Source organism: Nicotiana attenuata, unplaced genomic scaffold (assembly GCF_001879085.1).
Source record: "Nicotiana attenuata strain UT unplaced genomic scaffold, NIATTr2, whole genome shotgun sequence".
Lineage (NCBI taxonomy): Eukaryota > Viridiplantae > Streptophyta > Magnoliopsida > Solanales > Solanaceae > Nicotiana > Nicotiana attenuata.
Window position 1 is genome coordinate 7,812 of NW_017678406.1, and position 12,925 is coordinate 20,736.

The following is a 12,925-nucleotide window of genomic DNA, read 5'->3' on the forward strand; positions in this document are numbered from 1 at the left end:
ATGTGCTTCTGTTCTGTCGAGGTGAAGTGCAAAATGTAATAATGATGTTAAGGGGGCTGGCTAGTTTCTCAAATACATCAGGACTGAATACTAATGCAGCTAAATCCAACATCTATAGTGCTAATATGGATAGGCAAAGTGTGGTAGATCTATGTGAATTGACTGGCTACAAAAGAGGATCACTACCTTTCAGATACCTGGGGGTGCCAATCTCAGCAAAGAAAATTTCAGCAGTGGATTGTGAAATGTCAGTACAGAAGATGTGTGCTAGAATACAAAGCTGGGAACAAGGAACCTATCACACGCTGGGAGAGTACTACTAGTAAACTCAATGTTAATGCACATTCATTCCAATTGGTCATCTATATTCATTCTGCCTAAGAAGATATTGAAGAGTATAATAGCAATATGCAGGAATTTCTTGTGGGATGGAAACGCTAACACAAACAAGGTACCTTTGGTAGCTTGGGAGCTAGTCTGCGGACCTAAATAAGAAGGTGGTTTAGGGATCATTGACTGTGATTTATGGAATCAAGCAGCGATTGCAAAGTATGTATGGAATATAGCTAAAAAATAGACAATTTATGGATAAAATGGGTGGACCATATATACTTAAAATGTGCTTCTTGGTCGGAGTATCAACCTCCTCAAGATGTTCTTGGTACTGGAGGAAAATATGCTCCATTTGAGACCTATTAGTAGAGGGATATATTCAGCAGGGTTGGTTGTCAGCTAATGGACAGTACACAATCAGCAGTGGCTAGAAATGAAGGCAAGGAACTGGAGAGAAATGGGAGAGTAGCAGATGGGTTTGGAGCAAATACAACACCTCAAAGCATAGCTTTATCAGTTGGTTAGCTATGCACAAAAGACTTCTAACTAGGGAGAGGCTGGCTTGGCTGGGAATCTGCCAAGAAACTAACTGTGTCATATATAGTTTGGGGGGGGGGGAGGGGGGGGGGATGGAAACGGTAGATCACTTATATTTTGAATTTTCATTTTCTAAAGCATGCATACAAGAAGTATTGGTATGGCTGAAAATGGGGGTGCAGCAATGGGAACTCAGTGGAATGTGGAGAAGAATGACTAGAAGAGTCAGTGGCAAAGCATGCAGGAAAGTTACTGTCGCAATCTTGGTGGCACTGGTGTATCACATTTGGGGGTAATGAATGATGCTCTGTGGAATCAAAAAGTCCCTATACCTCACATGATAGTTAGCTCTATTAAGGAGGAGAGCAGAGGAAAGTTTCATGACATCTTGGGTCGAAGAACAATAACAGCAAGGCAAAAATTGTGGGTAGAAAAGTTAATGTAAATAGAGTAGCTCAATTGTCATAGTCTTGAATGTAAAGAGACAGTGAAAGCTATAGTATGATTAGTAAGGGGAGTGGAAAATAGAGGGATATACTTGTAAGGATTTGTGCTGGTGATCAAATAAAATTTCTCATTTCACCAAAGAAAAAATTTACAAAAACGTGATAATTTATTGAGGTTTTAGGGTATTAACCCTTTTTGAAAAGTATTTTGAGAAAAATACACGTACAAATTGGGGTGATTTTGACCAAGAATAAGGAGGAACTATTCTTGAAAGGGTATAGATTCCTTTTATTTAACTTGGCAATATATCAGTTTTCGCTAATACACGAGTGACTTCAGTACCGACTTCCACAGGACATGACATAAGTAATAAAAACATTCTTCAAAAAAAAAAAAGAGATGTTGTTTAACAGGATTGTTGTTGTAACTGGACAAACTAAACATAAGGGTCAGTTATATGAAATTATGAACCATATAGTATATTATTTTGTCTTTTAAGACAAACTAGAGTTCTCTAAAACAAAGATATAAGATAGATGCACATTCTCTAGGTAGTCGATTAACTAATTATACATATTTAATGAATTTCCTAATGCGAATATATATCTAATAAAAAAAACTAATAGTTCTATGGAAAGTACATAGTACTGTATAGCTCCGCTCCTGTGAGACATAAATGTAATTCCGTATATTCAAATAACTACACTGCTAATGCTGCTACCACTACCACTCTCTACTCTAATATGTTGTAGCTGTTGTCGTTGTTGTTACTGTTGGTGCTCTTACTGTTGCTGCTGATCTTGCTAGTGTTGCTCTTGTTGTTGCTGCTGCTGCAGCTGATCAATGATTCAATGGAATTCAAGCAACTGCATCAAACTTAATAATTCTTAAAATCGAAACGTAAGATTTAAACAAATTATAGATAAATACTCTACGTCCTCGAACATTTAAAGCTAAATACTTAATGTTTAAACGATAAAATCTCCAACGTAAAGATTCTATGCATAAATCCGAACATTCAAAGCTAACTGTTTGAAGTTTAGACATAGCATGATACTCTTTCCAAAACTACAGTATATAAAGATGGCTTACAATAAGTATTTTACAAAAATTGAACACTGAAATTGATAAAATTATAATTTGAACCACTCTTTGCAAACTAGAAAAAGGGGATTCTATCCCCTTTATTAAATGTTGAAACGACGACTTACTCTAGGAGAAGAAAAAAAATGCTTTAGATATGGATCTGAAAGATTAAGAAGAGTGAATTTTAAAAGATTTTTTATGGCATCAATTTTTATTTTTTCATGTGTTACAATATTTATAAACAAACTTGTAGATACCATTATATCTGGAAGGGAGATCGTTCAAGCAGCAACGCTCCATTACCTAAGCATATTGACACTTATAAGTGTAAGAACCAATTAAAGAATTAAAGAATAGAATATTAATCAAATACAAAAGGCTATTAATGAAGAAAAGAACTAACAATTTGGTGACTCATTGATTCAATTTGGATGAAACCTTTTACGGGATTCATGATGGAATTGGTTTCCAACGTCTTCATCGTCGTTGAAATCCTCATCCTCGTCATTATCTTGAGCTGTCTTCATGTATAGCCGCACAGGTTGAGAAGTGATGGATGAGAGAATGATAAAGCATATATGAGTTTATATAGGAGAGAAATGGTGCTCTAGGGTTTTTTGTATTTTAGTAAGTTGTTACCAACTTTAGTAATATCTGCTTTTAGTCCCCAACTGTATTAGAAATATCAACTCCTCTATTTCTTCAAACTCTTAAGAGAATACTCTCCGGTAACAATTGATGCGGAGATGTTTGACTTGGCACAAAATTTAACAAAGAAATAAATATTTTGAAATTAGTAGTATAAAACAAAGGTGGGATCTTTAGCGATTTGAATTTTGGACCCTTGCTAGAGAGAGGAATATTTAATTTGTTTATATTTGACATATATCAGGCTGTGAGTGCCGCTGCACTGAGTTTACCCTCAAAATCGGATAACAATTGAATTTGTAAATGATTTTAAGGATACGTGGATCTAATTGACACAAAGCGATAAATTGGAATTGCAATTGAAATGAACAATGACAAAGTAAATTCAAACCGCACAACTTGAGCAGGTACAGTCTTGGAAAGTCAATCACACTTGAACTAGATGCAGCTGGATCAATATCAAGATACAGAAGAAGATGAGCTTAAAGAAAGAAATTAATAATATACTGCTTTGGAATGTGTGTTACCATGTCCTTTACAAGTAATCAGACCTCTCTTTATATAGTAGCGGAGTCCTATATTTGGTACAACTCTATAAAAGATAAAAATCCCCTAATTAACTGATTGTTGATCTCACGTCGACTTATGATGAGATCTCCGCCGTGATATTCAATTTTCGCTATTTTAAGCCTAAATGAGCTATGGACCTCCAAAACACAATCCGGACACGCCCCTAAGCCCAAAATATCCAATGGCGCTAACGGAATCGACGAAACTCCATTTCGGAGTCGTCTTCACACTGTTCCGACTACGGTCCAAATTCTAAGACTTAAGCCTCCGTTTAGGGACTAAGTGTCCCAAAACACTCCGAAACTCAAAACGAACGATCCCGGGGGAAGTAGTTAATAGAGGATCGGGTCTTTAATTCTCAAAACGGCCGGCCGAATCGTTATAGTAGGGGTGGTTTGGGGGAGGGGTGGGTGGGTGTGCGTTGGTGGGGATGGGGAATATTGTCACGACCCAAAATCCACTAAGGGTCATGATGGCGCCGGACACCACTGTCAGGCAAGCCAACCAAATACTTAATTAAATCCTTCTTTTAATACTCTTGAGATTTTCCCTTCCAATTTACCATTTGAAAAAGATAATCGTCTTAAATCAAATTAAATAATAAGCAGTTGATATAAAATACTTTACAACCATCCCAGAACCCGATGTCATAAGTGCATGAGCAATTTCTAAGAATAATCGAATAAAGTACAACAGTTGTCCGAAATACAATTGGACAGAAAATAAATAAAATCCTGAGAGAGACTACACTAGCTGCGGGTCGCCTCGAGGAAATACAGCTCACTTAGTCTCCGTGTCAACCATACTGCTACGCCTGCTAAGCCATTAGTGGCACATGTGCCTGTGCGACAAAAATGCACAGAAGTGTAGTATGAGTACAAAAACAACGTGTACTCAGTAAGTATCCCGCCTAATCTCGAAGAAGTAGAGACGAGATGGCAACTTCGACAATTACTAAAGGTCCAGTAATAATATTATTAATGCGACGACTCAGGAATTTATTAAGAACAACAGTAAAAATTCAGATGAGTCACTAAACAGGTGAAAGTTCCTTTTTATTTAAAATCTCTGGATTCATAATCCATTAATTGACAATTTTCTCAAGTCGGGGAAAGCAGATATTAGTATCAAAAACTATCACAGCAAGCAATACAAGCATGCGCAACTCATGCCGAGGACGTACGGCCCGATACAACAATATTTAAAATGTGCACTGCCGAGGGTCGAGCGGCCCGAACCATAGATGCATCTATTACCCCGCTCGCGAATCATACATGCGACGCGGTCAAATTTAAATAAACAATCACCCTGCTCGCATACCATATATGCGACGTAGGTACACATAGAAACACATGCTCAACAGCAAATTAAGAATTTTACGGGGAATATTCATCCCATTAGAAGCCATTTCTCTTTTAATGATTTAAGGAATAAAGTTTAATTCTCTTAGAAATTTATTTACCAATTCGATAGGATTTCAGTAATTCATACTGTCAATAACATTACAAGTATTCCAAGTACAGCATACTTCTGGGTCCTAGACTACCAGGACAATAACATAATAGTAGCTACGCACGGACTCTCGTCACCTCGTGCGTACGTAGCCCCCACAAATAGGAGCACATAATCAATTATTTCACCTATAGGGACAATTCCCTCTCACAAGATTAGAAAGGAGACTCACCTCGCTCCGAAGATCCATAACCGGCCTTCCACGCCCTTCAGAAAGCTCAAATTGATGCACAACTCTCCAAAACTAGCCAATAGTTATGCAAATCCATTAATATACGATAAACTACTCATATTAATCCAAATTATAACAATTCCTAACCCCGATCGAAAAGTTGACAAAAACGCCCTCAGGCCCACGTGCCCGGATTTCCAAAAATTTCGAAGAATTAGTTTACCCATAGCCTCATGAACTCAAATATATACTTTTCTCTTAATTCCATACCCAAAATCGTGGTCAAATTCCAAGAATATAAACTTCTAGGTCTTTCTACCAAAATCCCAAATTTCTACCAATTTACATGCTAAAATATATACATAATCGATGTATTTAACTCAAGATGGATGGGGTTAGCTTACCTTATCGTTGATGATGAAAAATCCCACTTGAAGCTCTCCAAAATCGCCCACACCAAATGAAAAATAGGGGCAAATGACCAAACCCCCGATTTTTAAGAGAACCACTGCCTCCAGCACTTTTCGCACCTGCGATCCTATGACCGCTTCTGCGGTTGCGTAGGTGCGGGCCAACCTTCCGCTTATGCGGTTTCCTCCAGGCCCCCCTTTTTCCGCTTCTGCGACCTTTCTAATGCAGATGCGGTCCCGCATCTGCGGCAAAATGACCGCATCTGCGGTCCCAGCTCTCTTCGCGTCTGACCGCTTCTACGGTTCCCTTCCTCGCTTCTGCGGGGCCGGTTCTGCGGTAAATCCTCCGCAGAAGCGGTTATACCAGCAACCAGACCCCTTCAGCTATCTCCAAAATTCCAAATTCGATCCATTAACCACCCGGAATCCACCCGAGGCCCCCGGGACCCCAACCAATCATGCCAACCAGTCCCAAAACACATTACGGAGTTGCTCGAGGCCTCAAATCATATCAAACAACGCTAAAACCACGAATCGACCTCCAATCCAAGCTTTATGAACCTTAGAATTTCAAACTTCTACTTTCGATGCTTAAACCTATCAAATCACGTCCGATTGACTTCAAATTTTGCACCCAAGTCATATTCGACATTACAGACCTACTCCAACTTCCGGAATCAGATTCCGACCCCGATATCAGAAAGTCCACTTCCGGGCAAACTTCTCAAAAACCATCAAATTTCTATCTTTAGCCAAATGACTCCAAAATGACCCACGGACCTCCGAATTCACTTTCGATCGCGCTCCCAACTCTAGAATCACCATACGGAGCTACTCCCTAACTCTGAATCTCAAATGGACATCGATAACACTGAAATGCACTTCAACCCAAACTTATAAAATTTCTTCCAAAATGCTAACTTCCACAATAGGCGCCAAAACGCTCCCGGGTCACCCAAAACCCGATCCGGGCATATGCCCAAGTCCGAAATTATCATACAAACCTGCTGGAGCCTTCGAATCCCAATTCCGAGGTCGTTTACTCCAAAAATCCAACCCTAGTTGATTATTCCAACTTTAAGCTTCCGAAATGAAAATCCACCTTCCGAATCAACCCCGAACTTCCCGAAATTCAATTCCGACCATGCGTACAAGTCGTAATACCTGAATTGAAGCTGCTCATGGCCTCGAACTGCTGAACAGCGCGCTAGGGCTCAAAACGACCGGCCGAGTCGTTACAAATATGGTAGAGAAGGTTGAAAAGAGTTTTGGAAAATATTTTCTCCTCTTTTGATAAGGAAAATATTTTCCTCCAATTGGAGGAAGATGAGTTCATGAGGTAAATGTTTTTCAAAACATATAAACCAACCAAGCATGAGAAAATTAGAAAATATTTTCTTTCATACCAAACACACCTCTAGTGTATTTCATAACAATTTATCAAAATGATATTAAGTGTTAAACATAGCAACACCATGAAACTTCATTGAACAAATTAACACAATCTAGATTAAGCAATTTTCCTATATCGTCAAATTCAAGATTAGGAAGTTCCAAGTAAATCTGTCCTAGTTATAAAGATGGCCAATTGATGCAAATATTAGTCTAAAAAATTTAGGGTGTTACATAATACTTCTAAACAAGTAAGAATCACCTCAAATTTTGTAAACAAGTTCCAAATGACACAACAAGCATATTCCAACTTCCGTAATAACAATCAAAGCCCGATAACTTCAAAGTCAACTCCCGGTCAAACCTATGAACTTTTCAAACCTTCAAATTTTCAACTTTCGCCAAATAGTGCCAAAACCTTCTAGAAATATCTAAGTGCAAATCCGGGCATTCATCTAAGTCCAAAATCACCATCCGTACCTAATGGAACTATAAAAACTCCGATCCGAGCACTACAAGAAATCACCCTAAATCCCTAAGAGTCGCTGCTAAAAGGTATTAGTGTCGACTTTTGTATTGCCACAAGGAAACCGGTGACTGAAGGTTTTTTGTGGTGACGTTTTGTAGTCGCCACTAATAGAACATATTTTGTGGCGACGTAGTTGCCACAAAAGGTTGGAAAAAACGATACAAAAAATTGTTCCATAAGAACAAATATTAGATGCGTCGCCACTATAAATGTCCATTAGTAGCGACTAAAATTGCCACAAAAAAAATTTATGTTCAGTGGCAAGTTTATGTCGCCACTATAAATGTTCTTTAGTAGCGACTAAAATTGCCACAAAAAAATATTTATGTTCAGTGTCAAGATTATGTCGCCACTATAAATGTTCTTTAGTAGTTGCCACAAAAAATATTTATGTTCAGTGGCAAGATTATGTCGCCACTATAAATGTCATTTAGTGGCGACAAAAGTTTTAACCATGAAAGAAACAATGTTCTGTAGCGACTAAAGTCGCTGTAAAAGAAATTGACATTCTGTGGCAACTTAATTATCGCAACAATTACTAATTTTTTGACAAAACTATATCGCCACTAAAAGTTATTTTCTCAGCAATTATAACGATCAAAATTATATACATTTCCATGCCAGTAGGAACCTAATTCTCTAAAATTTCATATAGAAATATTTATATCAATTAACTATCAATATTAAAGCAACCAATAATGCTTGACAAACACCAAAAGAATTTCTCAAGCCGAATATTATAAATAGTATCATTACTAAAAAGTCAATTACATATATACTACCCGACACTTCATTGTGCATTTTAATTGTACGCATATACATATTCCAAAAAAGACAAAATATTAAGTGCCTTGTAACTACTCCTTGCTCCACACCATCCTTGAACGATACCACTGTTTAAGTGCCATGTCCCTGCTAGACAAAAGTAATATATATAAGGAACATAATGAGATTTGTTATATCCAAAAACATGCATAGACGAATAAAGTACAAGCTAGTACATTAGTATAACACAAAGTAAATTTGTTCTATGCTATTTCAATTCTGAAATGAAATGGCACAACTGTGAGAACATAAGTTTTCAGGCAGTAAAAGAATGAGAATACAACAGTTGCACGAAACCCGGATAAAGTAGATGTATTGGACAGTGAGAGGAATAAAAGCCTCCTCTAACTTAAGCTCTACCCTGTCCTAGTCTTAATTACCCAATTTCATGTGCTTATACTTTTCCATTCACTGAACCTACTTAAATAAGTAATCTGCATTAACGGTTGGATATATTGATCTCAGGTTGGGCCAAGATTGAAGAGTGATAGGGAAAGGTTTCCACCAAACAATGTGTTGCTAATGCTTGCAGGAGCAGGGCTACTTTGGATGGGTTGGTCAGGTTTCAATGGAGGAGCACCTAATGCTGCAAATGTAGCTGCTCCTTTAGCTGTTTTAAACACAAATATTTCAGCAGCTACTAGTCTTCTTGTTTGGACAACCCTTGATGTTTTTTACTTTGGCAAACCATCAGCTACTAGTCTTCTGTTTTAAACACAAATATTTCATGTGCTTATACTTTTCCATTCACTGAACCTACTTAAATAACTAATCTGCATTAACAACCAAGACAGTCCAAAACTGCATGAACCCTAATCTCAATGTTTTGTTACTGCATTCTTGCACATGCACTATCAGGTAAACAAAATATGGAAGCCTACCATAGAAGTAAAACTATATAAAATACCTATTCCATATTTCCATTAGTACATGGGTTCCAAAATATGGAAGCCTACCATAGAAGTAAAACTATTCAAAATACCTATTCCATATTTCCATATTTCCATTGTTACTGCATTCTTGCACATGCACATGCACATTCTTGCACATGCACTATCATAGAAGTAAAACTACCTATTCCATATGTCCATTAGTACATGGGTTCCAAAAATAGAAAATGTGTTTCTATATAGGGAAGATTCACCGGGGCAGATGCTAAAGATAGATGCTCGCACTTCAATTACTCAAAATAGAGGTCACTATAAGGCATCATTCATATATAAAATTTGCGCATCAACAAATTAAAGACTTCAACAATGAAGAAAATATCAGTCATCGACCTTCTCAAGAGTATTACTAACTGTATCAATGAGCTTCGCTACTACTTTTGTCATGATTTGGTTAACTATTTTATGCTACGGAGGATGCCAACAAATAACCCAACCTCCTAATGCAATACTAGCACTAGATGGCTCGGGCAATTATACAACAATAATGCCATTGATAACACCATGTAAAATGCATTTAACTAGCTCAGGATTAATGCAACAATCAGTTGTTTTGCCTCCAAGCATTGGCACAACTAGAAAGAGGCACCAGATCCTTGAAAGGAAAATCAAAGACTACATATAACAGCAAATTGATTTGTGCAATCCATTTAGTAACATTTGATTGAAAATGGGACAGTGTCAAAGTCAAGCACAACTTTTTCTGTTTCAATTCACAAAGAATAAAAGAAAGTTAATTGAGTAAATCGTTATGCATCCTCCAAGACTGTACACTCAAGGAGTTGGTGAAAACAGAAAACGAGGTAAACTGGACAACATCAGTGAATTGTTTGGCATAACAAACTGGAGCTCCCTCTAGCTTATTTCTAAGAATGAGTTAAGCCGTGCATAAGTATAATGTACATCATAGACAAAGATAAACTTGAGAATTTGAAATAAATGAACAGCCTTTTCAACAAATGAACATACTGTTAACAGAAGGGCAAATGAACATATCTATATTGAAGCAAATGAACAGCCTTTTCAACAAGTTAACAGAAGAAATAGATCCAAAAAGAAAGTTCAGTGGCAACCTCAAAAGGGCAACAATCAATGTGAAGCCAAGGCAGTCCAACAGCAAAATCAGAAGGTTACCATCATAGAGTACACCACAATGCCCGGTGGTTACTAAAACCCTAAACATGAAGTCACTACAGAAGGAAGGAAGAAGAAATTTCGAGAAGGAAGAAGAATTGTTAAGAAGGAGCGGAGCAAGTACCTGTTGTTGTTGCATTTTGGTCAAGAAACTAGCAAATTGTTCATGCATCTTCTTCTCCACTGCTAGAGAGATCCTCTTGTCTGTTTCTGCATTTGCGTGTTGACGCTCCTCATTTGCGTGTTGACGCTCCTCTGCCAACTTCCTTTCCAATTCAATTTCCATATTTCTTCGCAACTCAGCAGCCATTTGTTCACGTTCTTCTTGCAACTTCCTATCCATCTCGGCTTACATCTCTTGACGCACAATATCAATAGCAGAAGACACGCTGGCCTCTATGTTTGCCTGCTGAATGTTACTCTTTTTAGGAGGCTTCTTTCCGTATCCTTTTCCACGAACATAGCCTGTTCTCTCACCAACAACGGAGGATAAAATCTCATCTCTAGTCATGGGATGCTCGATATCCTCAGATTGTTGCTGAGCGACAACTTCCTGGAGTTGACCCTGCATTTATGCATAATCATTTAAATCAAAACATAATAAAACATATTAAATGAAACTTACAGAAACAGAGAACTTTATAAGTGTTTTTAGATTACATGAATTTGTTGGGATTGTGAATCCGACCACACCAGTTCTCCTCTATCATCCTTGCGTGTATGTTGGATCTCCCAAACTTTATCTGGTGTGTCCAATTCTCCAATAATAGGATTTCTCTATATAAGCAAATATATAAATATGTAAATAACAAAGAAGCATATGTGATAGTAGGGGATTAAATATATTTTTACCGTAGATTCCTCTACTTCTGCAAAAGACTTTGTACCACAAGTATGCTTAATTACTTGTTTTTCTCTATTTCTTTTGTTCCTCTCACTTACAACCTGTAAATAAACAGATTAATAAATCATCATTCAAAGAGACAATCTTCAGGTATTAAGTTAATACCTTAAATTCCGGACTTCCAAAATATTGTATTAGGTATTTCCAGTCCTCAAGCTCAACATCTTCAGGTCGATGAGACAATCTTTCTTCATTAGTANGAGGAGTACAGTTTAGATATATGCCAAGGTTTCAGACAAAAAGGAAATAATATTTTGATCTGAATGCCATCTTTCAACCAATTTTTTGGAAATTCTGTTTCTGATAATTGAACACCATTATAAGTACATTTAATATGCATTTCTCTATTCCATTCCTGCAAATCTTCAGACCATTCAGGAAGTTGCAAGAATAACATACGCCCGAGATTTTTGGCTATTATCAATGAAGGTAATACAATATATTTTCGAAGAATTGATTGAGTTATTAACATGTAACCTCTTATTATTTGCGCAAAAGGAATGGTATCCCAGGCTTCTGCTATCTCTATCCGTGCTTTTTCCTTTCTTTTGTTCTCCCCTTTTTTGTCCTTTTCCTTTTTTTCTTCTCTTTTTGTTTGTTCTTCTCTAGACTCTAGAATCTTGAATTCTCCTTCTTTACCTGACCAATTTCGAAAAATTGGTTTAATAAGTCCAGAGATATCAAAAGAAAAAAGAAGGGGGGGGGTTATTCTGTCAAGAAAAAGGGGGGAATGCACATTTGCTTGAAAGAGTTTCCAAATAACTGTTTTGCGCCTTTGAGCCCGCATAGAGCCTTTGATTATACCTCGCCGAAAATCTGGTTGTTGCGAATAGCGTATTAAAGCCACTTCCTTTGTTTGATCTTGATCTGCGGTATCAGTATCTTTGGTATCAGTATCTTTGGTATCAGTATCTTTGGTATCAGGATCGTTATTCTGGTTGTTGGCAGTAAAAATCACTACACGTTTGGCTTTTCTTGAACGAATTTGATGATCCAGTGGTACGCCCTCTTGATAGTCGCCCGATTGTTGTTCCAATTCGGTGATTAATTTATGTGACCAGCGAGGTATTTTTTTACTGATTTCTTTTATTCCAATCGATTTTTTTTCAGATGTTGTCCCATTAGGATCAATTGCATTGAATACAAATTTTACAAATTTCGTTCTTTTTTCTGAATTCACTCTTCCCTGTTCTTGGTCTGAAAATAAAGAAAGGTCTTTCAAATTTAAACTCGATTTTGGTTCGTTACCAAATTCATTGATTAAAGTTAAGAACTCGTCAATTTCTGTTGATAATGGTTTTTTATCAACCGTATCCACTTTTTGTTCAAATTCTTGGTAATCAGTATTCGGAAGAAAGATAGTATGAATTCTATTTATTCTAACTCTCTCTTTCCAATTTTCTAGCGAAGTTTTGTTTATGATTGAAGGTGAAAACTTTTTTTTGATTGTTCCTCGATATGGTCCATTTAACAAAGGAT

At 37.2% G+C, this 12,925-nt stretch overlaps 1 long non-coding RNA gene across 1 annotated transcript; it reads right to left on the reverse strand.

The window, feature by feature from the left end:
- Positions 1 to 10,749: 10,749 nt before the first annotated feature.
- LOC109221615 lies at positions 10,750 to 11,245 on the reverse strand. The gene is made up of 2 exons (XR_002067290.1): positions 11,203 to 11,245; positions 10,750 to 11,107 (listed from the first exon to the last, which is right to left on the reverse strand). It is a non-coding gene; the product is annotated as an uncharacterized LOC109221615 (long non-coding RNA).
- Positions 11,246 to 12,925: the final 1,680 nt, after the last annotated feature.